Source organism: Dasypus novemcinctus, chromosome 22 (assembly GCF_030445035.2).
Source record: "Dasypus novemcinctus isolate mDasNov1 chromosome 22, mDasNov1.1.hap2, whole genome shotgun sequence".
NCBI classification, from domain to species: domain Eukaryota; kingdom Metazoa; phylum Chordata; class Mammalia; order Cingulata; family Dasypodidae; genus Dasypus; species Dasypus novemcinctus.
This window is the reverse complement of record NC_080694.1, coordinates 42,744,460-42,758,085: the sequence shown is the minus strand read 5'-3', so window position 1 is coordinate 42,758,085 and position 13,626 is coordinate 42,744,460. Positions and strand designations below refer to the sequence as shown.

Genomic DNA, 13,626 nt, shown 5'->3' with positions numbered 1-13,626 from the left:
GTAACCATTGTGACAGTGGGCATCCTTGTCTTGTTCCTGATCTTAGAGAGAAAGCCTTCAACTTCTCCCCATTGAGTACAACGTTGGCTGTGTGATTTTTATATATGCCCTTTGTTATGTTGAAGAACTTTCCTTCTATACCTATCTTTTGAAGTGTTTTCCTCAAAGGATGTTGGATTTGACAAATGCCTTTTCTGCATTGATCATGATTATCATGTAATCTTTGATTTGTTAATGATCTTCCCTTTGATTTGTTAATGTGGTAAATTACTTTAATTGATTTTCTTATATTGAAATCCCCTTGCATACCAGGAATAAAACCCACTTTGATTGATGTATAATTGTTTTTATATGCTGTTAGATTCTATTTGCAAGTATTTTTTTTTGAGAATTCTTGTATCAATGTTCATTAGAGAGATTAGTGTGTAATTTTTTTTTCTATCTGATTTTATTTATTTGATCTCTCTCTCTCTCTCTCTCTTGCTCTCACTCTCGCTCTCTCTGTTAGTCTAGCTAGGGGTTTGTCAATTTTGTTGATCTTCTCAAAGAATAGCTTTTGATTTTGTTGATTTTCTCAATTGGTTTTTTTTCTTTCAATTTCATTTATCTTTTCTAATTTTTGTTATTTCTTTCTTTCTGCTTGCTTTGGGGTGGGTTTATTGTTCTTTTTCTAGCTTCTCTAGTTGTTCAGTTAGTTTTTTATTTTAGCTCTTTCTTCTTTTTTAATATAGGCATTTAGGGCTATAAATCTCTCTCTCAGCACTGCCTTTGCTATATCCCATAAGTTTTGATGTGTTGTATTTGATATGTTGATATCTTGAGATATCTACTAATTTCTCTTGTAATTTCTTCTTTGACCCACTGATTGTTTAAGAGTTTGTTGTTTAGCCTGCTAGTTTCCCCCTCTCCTGCCTATTATTGATTTCCAGTTTCATTCCATTATAACCAGAGAAGGTGCTTTTTATAATTTCCATCTTCATAAATTTATTGAGAGCTGTGTTGTGGCCCAAACCTGTGGTCTATCCTAAGGAAAGATCCATGAGCACTTGAGAAGAATATATAACCTGCTGGTTAGGGGTGCAATGTTTGTATATTATTTGTCTGTCAGATCCAGCTTGTTTATCATATTGTTCAAGTTTTCTGTTTCATTGTTGATCCTCTGTCTAGTTGTTCTATCTATTAATGTGAGTGGCATGTTGAAGTCTCCAACTATTATTGTGAGGCATCCAGTTCTCCTTTCAGTTTTGCCAGGGTTTGCCTCATGTATTTTGGGGCACCCTGGTTAGGTGCATAGATATTGATGACTGTTATTCCTTTCTGATGGATTGTCCCTTTTATTAGTATATAATGCATAAAGGCCTCCTGCATCTGTAGCAGTTTGATATTGTTTACGAATTCCAAAAATAGATATTGGATTAGTTTGTAAATTAGTTTGTCCCTCTGGGCATATTAGAGTATATTGGATTCAGACGTTTCACCTTTACATGATTAAATAATGATTAAGACTTTGATTGGGCAACATCAGTAGGACACCAAGTGGATGGGTACTCACAGAGAAAACTACATGGCAGTACAGAGGAAAGGGAGGTTGGAGTTTTGAACTGGAGCCTGGGAAGTAAGCACACAGAGGAGCAGAGCAGCTGAACCCAGAAAGAAATGAGCCCTGGGAAGAAAATAACCCAGGAAGCCTAAACTCTGGCAGACGTCAGCAGCCATCTTGTTCCAACACATGGCAATAGACTTTGGTGAGGGAAGTACGCTTTATGGCCTGGTAACTGCAAGCTTCTACTCCAAATAAATATCCTTTATAAAAAACAACCAATGGTATTTTGCATCAGTACCCCTTTGGCTGACCAATAGAAAATTTGGTACCAGAAGTGGGGTAGAAGCTTTTTTACATCTAAAGTCTGTTTTGTCTGACACCCATATAGCTCTCCTGCTCTCCTCTGGTTACTACTTGCTCAAAACATCTTTTTCCAACCTGTCAATTTCAGTCTATTTGCATCCTTGGGTCTAAAATAAGTCTCCTGCAGTCAGCCTATGAATGGTTCATGTTTTCGTATCCATTCTGTTAGCCTATGTCTTTTTTAAAACTTTTATCCAGGAATCTTCATTTTATTAAATTGTCAAGGTGATTCTTTTTTTTTTCCTCCATTAACTCTGGGTTTATTGTGTTATTCATTCCCTAGTTTATTCTCTAGGTTTTTTTCAATTGGAATTTATGTCCCTAGATTATCCTTTCTACCCACTTTCTTTTTTCTTCTTCTTCTTTATTTTCTTTTAAATGTTACATTAAAAAAAATATGAGGTCCCCATATACACCCCCACCCCACCCACCCCACCCTTCCCACATCAACCACTTCTTCCATCATCACGGCACATCCACTGCACCTGGTGAATACATTCTGGAGCACTGCTACACCACATGGACAGTGGTCCACATTGTAGTCCACCCTCTCCCCCAGTCTACCCAGTGGGCCATGGCAGGACACACAATGTCCAGCATCCATGTGCTTCATGTCATCATTCAATTACCTGAGCCCCTGCCAATTTTTTACCTTCTTTTCTCTCTCTGTTCTTCTTTCTCTTCAATTTCAATTGTTCTTTCCTCTATGTTGCTGATTCTTTCTCCCATGATTTAAAATCTGCTGTCATGTGCCTCTATTTATTTTTCTTTAAGATTTATTAATTAATTTATTTCCCCCCTGCCCCTCCTCCTACCCTGCTGTTTTTGCTATCTATGTTGTCTTCTCTTCTCATTTTCTCTGCTCTATGATTCACAGGGATTCAATCCTGGAGACCTCTGATGGGGAGAGAGGTTCCCTATCAATTGTGCCACCTCAGTTCCTGGTTTCTGTTGCACTTTACCTTGACTCTCCCCTTTGTCTCTCTTTTGATGAGTCATCATCTTACTGCATGACTCACTTGCGCGGGGCACTGGCTCACCATGCAGGCACTAGTGTGGGCACTGGCTTGCCACACGGGCATTCTTGCTTTCTCTTCTTCTTTTTCACCAGGAGGCCCCAGGGATCGAACCCAGGTCCTCCCATATGGTAGGTGGAAGTTCTATCACTTGAGTCACATCTGCTTCCCTCTACTTTATGTTTTATCTCAGTTATTGTGCCTTTCATTCCATAGGCTCTGCTGTTTTTCTAATCCAAGATTTCAAATTTTTCTTTACACTCACTCAGTGTCTTCTTAATGACTTTATTGTTAGAAATGAGTCTGAATATTTTTTTAGGAGGTATTGGGGCTTGAACCCAGGACCTTTTATATGCAAAGCAGGCATTCAACCACTGAGCTACAATTGCTCTGCTTTTAGAGTCTCTTATTTCTTTAGCCATGCTGTCCTTCAACTCCATGATTTGATTTAGGAAATATGTATGAAACTCATCAATTGGCTGTTTCAAGTCCTGTGTCTCATCTGGAGCTTTGATTTGTTTCTTTGCCTGAGTCATATCTTCCTTTTCTTTGTATGGCTTGTAATTTTTTGCTCATGTCTAGGCATTTGATTCTGATACTGAATTTAATCTGATGTTCAGTTTCTCTCTCTTCCCTAGGAATTTACTATTAAGTAGCTGTGTGCTACCATTGTTTTTTGTTTGTTTTGTTTTGTTGACTCTTGGTTCAACTTGTACTAGGATATTTAGGATTGCCCCTGTTTAACTGCTCAAGCCAAGGCTAAGGACCCAGTAACGGGTGCCTCAGAGAAGGTAGCAGTAAAGTCACCTGCTTGCCTCTTTTATTATTATTTTTTCTTTTTTGCGCACTTTTCTGGTCTGCCCAGCAGATGGCACTCTTGGGAAGACCTCACAGGTCAGACCCCAGATGCTTGGGGTGGATTTCATTCCGTGTAACTCCTTGTGCTGGTTGGAGGTACAGAACCCATGTCCCCAGGTCAGACCAAGCCTCACGGACAAAGTTCAGAGTCTGTTCTCCACCCTTTGCAGGTGACACCCTCCCTCCCTCTGCTTCCTCTGCAAGCAGCCCCAGGCAGTAGGGAGGGTGTTTGAGAAGCTCCCTGCAGACTCTCAGGGCAATTGTTTGCCATGGCCCCACCCAGCCTGGAAGTCTATGACCCTCCAATACAGCAGACCAAGTTCCCTGGCCAAAACCTGAATTTTCTGTAGGCTGTGTCCCTTCCTCTCCCCTTTCCTGGGGAAGAGGACCCCTGCAATCCCCTTAGTCCGCAGCCACTGCAACCCTCAGCCACTGCAGCCCACAGACCTCTATTTGCTACGCAGGTGGGGGGAAGGTACCTGCTACTGCTTTTATAGCTCTACTCGTGGGATTTTCCAGCCAGCTAAGACTCCTTTCCTTTGCCCCTCTTTCTTCTGGGTGGAGTCTCGTCTCGCCCTGGTGTCCTGAGCCCCAGAGCAGCCCTCCAGACAGTCTCCACCTGTCCTCTAGCTATTTTTTCTCTGAGCACATTTTTTTTGTATCTCAGTTCTACCTCAATAATGTGTTTGGGGCTGGGGGATCTGGGAGAAAGAAAAATAATTGAATTGGTATAGTAATCTATAGAAGGGTTAATATTAAATTAATGCCTATGGTATTTTTTTCTGCTGATGCCCAAGATAGGATTATTTTAAATGATATGGAATATTTGCATATGCTTGTAATGAACTTACTATATACTAGTCATTTTTCTATATTCTTTCATACGATAGATTATTTCATGTTCACATGAGATACAATTATCCCCCTTTGACCCAAGAAAAAGCTGAGGCACTGTGAAATTATGTAACTCACCCAACATCACACAGCAATGAAGCAGCAGCACCAGGTCTCAATCCAGCAGGTAGGTACCGGGGTGCATGTTTTGTCAGCTCTGCCATATCATTTTCTTCCTGAAGGGAGGAAAGTAACATTTAATGAGTACTACATATCAAAACATTCTCACAACTACCTCAAGAAGAAAATATTTCCATTTCGATTTTTTCGATGAAATAGCACAAATTCAACCCATGCCCCACACTGAATTGATGTAAGAGCTCAGTGTAAACTTCCCTTTTCTGCCTCCCCCTCATGTCTTGTCACATTAGTCTATTTCTGTTCACTTCTGTGACCTAGGACCGCAGTGCCTACAACACAATTCAATAGGAATCAGCTATGAAACGATGGACGTAGTCTCCCTGGCAGAGCTCTAGAATGGAAAGAAAGGACAGATTATATACAGGGTAGGATAGAACAGGGAGATTCTGGGTTCTCAAAAAACATCTAAATCTTCCCCTTCCCCAGGAGGTGGGGCTTCATTTCCCTTCTCCCTGTGGGTACAGCCTAGACTTAGTGATGACCTTCCAGAATGTGGGAAGAGGCATCTAGGAACTTGACAGTGGAGAAAACAGTCCCTTACCCAAGTGATCAAAGGTTACATCAGCAGTGCCACCCTCGGATGTGATGTGATTTCTCCTCTCTGGTCTTCTTCCCCCAAACCCGTATAACCCCAGTATGATCATGAGAAAAGCCACTTGAGCAAACCAAATCGAGGGACATTCTACAAAATGCCTGACCAGCACTCAAACCTGAAAGACTAGGGCATGGAAAGCTAGGAAAGACTGGAGGAGACTAAAGACCTGACACCTAAATGTAACATTGTACCCAGGGATGGATCCTGGACCAGAGAAAGGAAAAACTGACGAGCTCTGAATGAAGCTGATGTTCAGTTAGTGGTAATGCATCCATGTCAATGTGTTAGTTTTGACGAATATGCACAGGTAATATGACATGATATTGGGGAAAACTGACACTGGTTGATAAGCACACAGGAACACGCTCTATGTTCTTTGCCACATTTCTGTGAATTTGAAATGATTCCAAAAGAAAGTTTATTTCTAAAAAAATATAATGAGCAGCTCTTCTCCAGGCAATGCTCGCACCCTTATTGCACAGGCAGACACAAGTAAGGAGGAAGCCTGGCTTTTAGGACTGCGGTGAAGATGGAACTTCTGGCCCCACATCAGGTCTGCAGCACATGCCCAGAGTCTGCAGAGTACCAGCTGGTTCAAGGCCAGAGGAGCGTAAACCTTCACAGCTTTAATCTTCCTCTCAGTAGTCAGACGGATTCTTAACAAGGGGTCTGTGAGCTTGAATTTTTTTTTTTAAGATTTATTTTTTATTTATTTCTCTCCCCGTTCCCCCAACCCCGGTTGTCTGTTCCCTGTGTCTATTTGCTGAATCTTCTTGTCAGCTTCTGTTGTTGTCAGCAGCACAGGAATCTGTGTTTCTTTTTTGTTGCGTCATCTTGTTGTGTCAGCTCTCCGTGTGTGTGGCACCATTCCTGGGCAGGCTGCACTTTCTTTTGCACTGGGCGGCTCTCCTTAATGGGGTGCACTCCTTGCACATGGGGATCCCCTATGCGGGGGACACCCCTGAGTGGCAGGGCACTCCTTGTGCACATCAGCACTGCGCGTGGGCCAGCTCCACACGGGTCAAGGAGGCCCGGGGTTTGAACCGTGGATCTCCCATGTGGCAGACGGACGCCCTAACCACTGGGCCAAGTCCGCTTCCCATGTGAGCTTGAATTGAAAAGCAAAAAACCCCACTATTCTTGTGGGGACTTGTTGGTACAGGTATGGTATGTATATTAAATAATACACAGTATAGTGTGGACTTAGTAAGGGGTCCATGGAACAAAATAGGTTAAGAACCCCTGGCTTACTGGGTTGCTCCTTTGGTGAGAAGGGCAGAGTTCTGACTCCCGCACTTACTATGTGAGCTTGAGCAAGATTCTGAGCCCAGAGGAACCTTGCATCGCTTGGAAAAAGAAGGAAAAGATACTCATGGTTAAAATGACACCCATGATAGAATCCCGTTTATGTCAGAATGGAAAGAATGGACGTGGATCAAACGATTAAGCACCTGCTTCCTACGTGGGAAGTCCTAGGTTTTGTTCCTGTGCCTCCTAAAAACAAACAATAAACCAATGAAAAAATCAATTTAAGGGAGCCGATATGATCAGTGGTTGAGCACTCATCCCACCTCTGCGGTCCTGGGTTCAATGCCCAGCCCCCAAACTGCAAAAAAAAAAAAAAGGTACATCTGGGTATTCATAAAGAGATGCCACCAAATTATAGACATTGGGGTAGGATTTTCAGATTTTCTATTTACTTTTTTCTTTATACTTTTGAAAAGATAGATAGACAGACACACACTCCTTTTGGGTTTACCTCTGGGCAGAAACTACTTCCTTCTTATTCCTTTTCTGATGAACCAGCCCCTCCCTCCCCCAACCTGGCATTAGTGGTGCAATCTCAGCCTTTTCCAGAACCCCTCCTTTCTCCAATAAAAACCTACCAGTCTCACATCCTAGCTCCACAGAGCTGGCTCCTGTTCTGTTTTGCTTTAAAAAAAAATTGGGATGGGGGGGAGGGGTTGGTTTTTACAAGCAGCATTAATCCATGTTATAAGTATAAACACTTGCTCCTCCCAAAATCAATAGGTAGGTTTTAGAGAGATTCAAATAAGTGTAACTAAAATTTGGCTAGTTCTGGCAATGAGGACAGTGGGGATTGGGGAGGAAGGGTGGCAGGGGGGGAGAGATACTGCGTAGGACTAATCCAGCTCAAAAGTGGTGGAAAGGTGTGGATAAGACTGGAGTGGTTGGCAAATACCCTATCGTAGAAGTTCTCCATGCCTTGGGGTTTTGCCAGCCACTTCTGCAGGAATTGCAAAAAAGGGGGTGGGCCAAAGAATTCCAGCCACTTCCCTTCCCTATTAAAAAAAGTGGGAAAGCGGCTGTGGCTCAATCAGTTGGGCTCCCGTCTACCATATGGGAGGCCCTGGGTTCGTGTCCTGGGGCCTCCTTGTGAAAGTGGGCTTGGCCTACGCCCTTGGAGAGCTGACAGCCTGTGGAGAGCTGGCACAGCAAGATGATGAAACAAAGGTAGACAAGCAGACATGGAAGAACATGCAGTGAATGGACAGAGAGCAGAGAGCATGCAAGCCGGAAGAGGGACACGAATAATACAAATAAATATAAATACAGACACAGAAGAACCCACAGCAAATGAACACAGTGAATGGACACAGCACACAAAAAGCAGCAGGAGGAGGGGGATAAAAAAAAAAAAGTGTGAGCAGTGCCAAAATTCAGCAGGGCAGGTCCCTCTATCCACCCAACAGGGACGGACTCTGCTTAAAATTACAAAAGCACGAATCTGCAAACTTCCTGCTTGTGTGAGTATATGAACATACTACACGCATCTTATAACTTTTATAAATTCTGACTGCAGGTATTTCACACTTACACTTAAAGACGTTTGCATACGCAATGTGACATGAATCACCTTTAACCTTCATTAGCCAGTGGACTTGGAACGAGTGAGTTAAAAACAACTATTACCAAGCACATCCATGTAACATACAAGACTTCGATTCAAAGATCCTTGAGAGCAGAGGTGACGTCCTGTTGATTTCTGAACTCCTACCCTTGTCCCCCAACTCCCAGCACCTAACGCTTTGTTTTACATGTGGTGGGGCCAAAACTGGTATACTACTTAATACAATAGGGCCATGCATTTCTAAGGTAGCTAAACACAATCTGGAATGAGGACAGAGTCTGAGAATTTCCTGAGCAAGAGTAATGACAGTGCTCACCCAGGACTTCCAAATACATTTTCGCATTCAGTTCCCCCATCAGCCAATGGACTTGGTAGTCCAGATGCTCAGAAATTAAGTGATTAAGTGATCTGCCCAAGGCCACGTGGTGAGTGACAAACCAAAGGCTCTGCAACCCAGGTCTCCTCACGCCAACCTTTTAGCCAATGCAAAATAAAAATTATTGGGGAAAAAGAGGGGGATGAGCAATACATCATACAACAGAAAAGTTATTCACCCGAAATAATGCTCCAAGGCAGGTCACTGGCAGAAAATTAAAAAGAAAATCTCAGGTTGGTTAATTCATTACTATTGGGGAAGCGGATTTGGCTCAATGGATAGAGTATCCACCTATGGGACCGCCTGGAGGACCGCCTATGGGAGGTCCAGGGTTCCAACCCCGGGTCTCCTGACCCGTGTGGTGAGCTGGTCCTTGCGCAGTGCTGATGCGGGCAAGGAGTGCTGTGCCATGCAGGGGTGTCTCCCGCGTAGGGGAGCACCACGCGCAAGGAGTGCACCCCTTAAGGAAAGCCACCCAGCGTGAAAAAAGCGCAGCCTGTGCAGGAGTGGCACTGCACACACGGAGAGCTGATGCAGCAAGATGATGCAACAAAAAGAGACACAGATTCTGGGTGCTGCTGACAAGAATACAAGCGGACACAGAAGAAAATGCAGCGAATGGACACAGAGAGCAGACAACTGGGGGGGGGGTGGAAAGGAGAGAGAATAAATAAATAAATAAATAAATAAATAAATAAATAAATGTTTTTTAAAAAAATTCGTTATTAAACCACAAATAGAAATAAAAACACACTCACACATATACGCATGTACATATATATATATATATATATATATATATACATATACATGTACATATATACGTAGAGAAAGCATAAAGTTTCTCGTAATCTAAGAAGAAATGATTGCTGTTGGTAGACATCACCAGTGGTAATTACTCGGGCTAGTAAACCGCATTTGGTACAAGCTAGATGGAGGCAAAAAGCCCAGGTGATGAGATTGCAGAACTCACAGCCAGAGCTGCTTTTGCAAAGGTGATTCTAAAACAGTCAAAAGATGAGCAAGCTTTGTGCAGCCCAGACCACATACTTTCCAAAACTCGTGACCATTGTTCTAATGAGCATTTTTTAAATGCTGGTCAGAGATTTTAAAGATGATCCCAGGAGGAGCTGCTCTAAATTGAGTTACGATTTAACTTAATTTAATTCAGATTTCCCATTCCATGACTAATGTTTTCATGCAAAGAGCCAAATACGCTATGTCTTTTTTAAAATTGCAAGCAAGACAGAACCTAATCAAAATGTTGGAAATTCATGCAAAGGATGTGAAGCAGGCTTCTCTAGTTACTGCCTGGGATTCTGGAGAGCTGCAATGCCCTACTCAGCCTCTCTTGCAGAGCATTTACTTGACTGCATGAAAGATTGTAATCCTTCATCGCCCTTCTTGCCCTCCTTGCATAAGCAGGTACTGCCCTTTGTCTACAAGTTTCTGAGGAGGAAATCAATGCAGCAGCTCCAAAGACTTGCAATCCTGGGGAAACTCAACTGGAGGCAGCAGGGGCAGCAAGAGCCTCTGAATTCATCCAGAGGCCAGGTCCAGGCCCTTTCCTTCACAGATGCAAATGGCAGCAGGGCTTTTCGTAAGAATGGGTCCTCCTCCATTTGACTTGACATTAATGGAAAGATACATGCATGCACAACAAAAAGAACAGAGAAATGGCCTGGTCAGTCTCATCCATGGGACGCCTTTTCCAAGTCACTGATTTTGATTCAGGGGGAAAGGGGGAGCCAGACTTCCACCAGTGGCTGCCCTGACCTGAGAAGGTAGAAGAGTGTCTCAAAAATGGTGAGAGAAATGTAAATGGCCCTGGTTTTCTCAAGGCAAGGTTTAAATTGAAATGGATGGAGACTACTATGAAATCCATTTCATTAGCTGTTTAGATTTGCTTGTTGGGATTAGTTATGAGTGGGTAAGGTGATGGCTCAAAGGCTACTCATGGCTTTGTCTCACCACTGGGGCGAATGTTTATTTGCTTCCAGTAGCCTGCCAGAGCATCCTCCACTCACTTGAGAAACTGTCTGCTAAACTTTAAGGACCTATTTCCCACCCCTTTCCTTTCTTTTAATGTTGTTTTAATCATCCAAAGATTTTATCATGCATCCCAAACACATATAAAACAATTAAATAGAGGGATAGGAAGCTGGTCCCCAAGTCATAGGTGGCACTGGTAAAGAAATAATCTGGGAAGCGGATGGGGCTCAAGTGATAGAGCTTCTGCCTACCATATAGGAGGACCTGGGTTCGATCCCTGCGGCCTCTTGGTGAAAAAGAAGAGAAAGCATGCCCGCACGGTGAGCCAAGTGCCCATGCGGTGAGCCGAGTGTCCGTACAGTGAGCCAAATGTCCTCATGGTGAGCCAAGTGCCCATGTGGGTGCCTGCGCAGCAAGCTGAGTGCCCATGTGGTGAGCCGAGTGTCTGTGGGTGCCCGCACAGCAAGCCAAGTGCCCACGCAAGTGCCCGTGTGGCAAGCCAAGTGCCTGCGTGGTGAGCCAGTGCCTGCACAAGTGAGTCACGCAGCAAGACGATGACACAACAAAAGAGAGACGAAGGGGAGAGTCAAGGTGAAGTGCAGCAGAGACCAGGCACTAAGGTGGTGCAATTGACAGGGAACCTCTCTTTACATCAGAGGTCCCCAGGATTGAATCCCAGTGAATCCTAGAGGAGAACGATGAGAAGAGAAGACAAACAGAGAAATAGATACAGGAGATCACACAGCAAATGGACACAGACAGCAAAAAGAGCAGGGCAGGGGAGGAGGAGGGGAAGGAAAAAAAAGAAATAATCTTAGGGGAGTGGGTGTAGCTCAGTGGTTTGCACACTTGCTTCCCATATACAAGCTCCTGGGCACAATCCCTGCCTCCTAAAAAGATAATAATCTAGAGAGTCAGTACATTTCAATGAGGGTGGCATTATCACCCCTTTCGACAAACAGGGAAACTGAGGCTCTGTGAAGCTAAGTAACTCACCCTAAATCACTCTGTGGCAGATCTGCTTTGACTTAAATCGGCCCTGACTTCAAAGCCAGTGTGTAAGCTGTTCATTCACCACACCTCAAGAGTTCTTCCCAGCAACTCTGCCCTTCCACAAGGACTCCTCAACCAGAGACTGCAGTGTCTGAAAGAACCCCACCATTACAAGTTGGCACTCCTCATTGGCATAGAAGTTATGGGTCAGACTTGGCAGTCAGAATTCCTGAGTTTGTTCCCAATGGAAACACCTCTGAAAAATCTCCCTTGGAGGATTGTGGGAAGATGGTGAGGGACTAACAGGCAGAGCTGAATGCTCTACCAAAACAACAGGGAAAGAGCCAAAAGCTGTCTAAGGGACCTGCTTTGGGGGTCATCAGGCCTGGACAGTGCTACACAACTCCCAGGAGGGTGAGGGGCAGAGAGACAAAGAAGCCAAAATGACAAGCGTGAGTTACCAAGCCCTCGTGGCAGCTGGAGAGGGTTGCCCTCCCCCACCCTCAAGGTATTAAACTAGGGTAGAACCCTGGCTGACTGCAGCTGACTGAGAGGAGAGCAGACATCTTCCTGCCTGTCAGCTGTTTCAAGGGAAAAGGGAGGGGAAGTCAGAGTGCTTTTCTTACTGAATTTGGCCAGCAGAGCCCACTTTGAATATCCAATCTGGAAATTCAACACAGGAACACAGGAAAGCAGAGCCTGAAACACCTCCAGGGAAAGGTATGTTGATTTTTTTTTTTAAGATTTATTTTATTTATTTATTTCTCTCCCCTCCCCCACCAAGTTGTCTGTTCTCTGTGTCTGCTGTGTGTTCTTCTTTGTCCACTTCTGTTGTTGTCAGCAGCATGGGAATCTGTGTTTCTTTTTGTTGCATCATCTTGTCGTGTCAGCTCTCCATGTGTGTGGTGCCATTCTTGGGTAGGCTGAACTTTCTTTTGCACTGGGCGGCTCTCCTTATGGGGCGCACTCCTTGCACGTGGGGCTCCCCTACACGGGGACACCTCTACGTGGCAGGGCACTCCTTGTGCACATCAACACTGCACATGGGCCAGCTCCACATGGGTCAAGGAGGCCCGGGGGTTGAACCGCAGACCTCCCATGTGGTGGACGGACGCCCTAACCACGGGGCCAAGTCCAATTCCTGAAAGTTGCGTTGATTAGCACCATCTGCCTGCCAGTCTGGAAATTGCATGGACAAAAACTGTGCTCTCTGTATCCAACCCCTGGGAGAAAATATTCACCCCACTAGTGAGTTCCTGGCCTGATTCTGAAAACTTAAGCTGGGAAATTAAAAACACTGAGAATAAGTTGAACCAAATATCAAAGAACAGCTGTGAGAAAAAAAAAAAGATAGGCAAGAGAGAGAAATTAACCATCAGGATAAATTCACCAACATATTCGAATGCCTAGACATCAGCCAAAAATTATAAGTCATACTAGGGAACAGGAAGAGATGGCCCAGCCAAAAGAACAAACCAAAAACCCTGAAGAGACACAGGATTGAAAAACAATTCATCAGTGATAATCACACAACTCTGCTAAATCACTTCAAGGAATTTAAAGAACATATGACTAAAGAAATAAAGGATATTAAGAAGACACTGGGGGGAAGCGGACTTGGCCCAGTGGATAGGGCATCCGTCTAACACATGGAGGTCCACTGTTCAAACCCAGGGCCTCCTTGACCCATGTGGAGCTGGCCCACGTGCAGTGCTGATGTGCACAAGGAGTGCTGTGCCATGCAGGGGTGCTCCCATGTAGGGGAGCCCAACACGCAAGAAGTGCACCCTGTAAGGAGAGCCAGTGCGAAAAGAAAGTTCAGCCTGCCCAGGAATGGCACACGCACATGGAGAGCTGATGCAGCAAGATAATGCAACAGGAAGAGACACAGATTCCGTGCCACTGACAAGAACAGAAGCAGACAAAAGAAGAACACACAACAAATGGACACAGAGGACAGACAACTGGGGCAGGGGGGGATGG

The 13,626-nt window shown here is 44.2% G+C and overlaps 1 protein-coding gene across 3 annotated transcripts in view; it reads right to left on the bottom strand.

The window, feature by feature from the left end:
- The window catches only part of GCNT2 (glucosaminyl (N-acetyl) transferase 2 (I blood group)), a 252,516-nt gene that overhangs the window by 200,377 nt on the left and 38,513 nt on the right, over positions 1-13,626 (bottom strand). For all 3 annotated transcript variants that reach the window (XM_071210963.1, XM_071210967.1, XM_058285213.2), the window contains exon 2: positions 4,753-4,850. The gene's annotated coding sequence lies outside the window, so the exon portion shown is untranslated. The remainder of the gene's footprint in view (positions 1-4,752; positions 4,851-13,626) is intronic.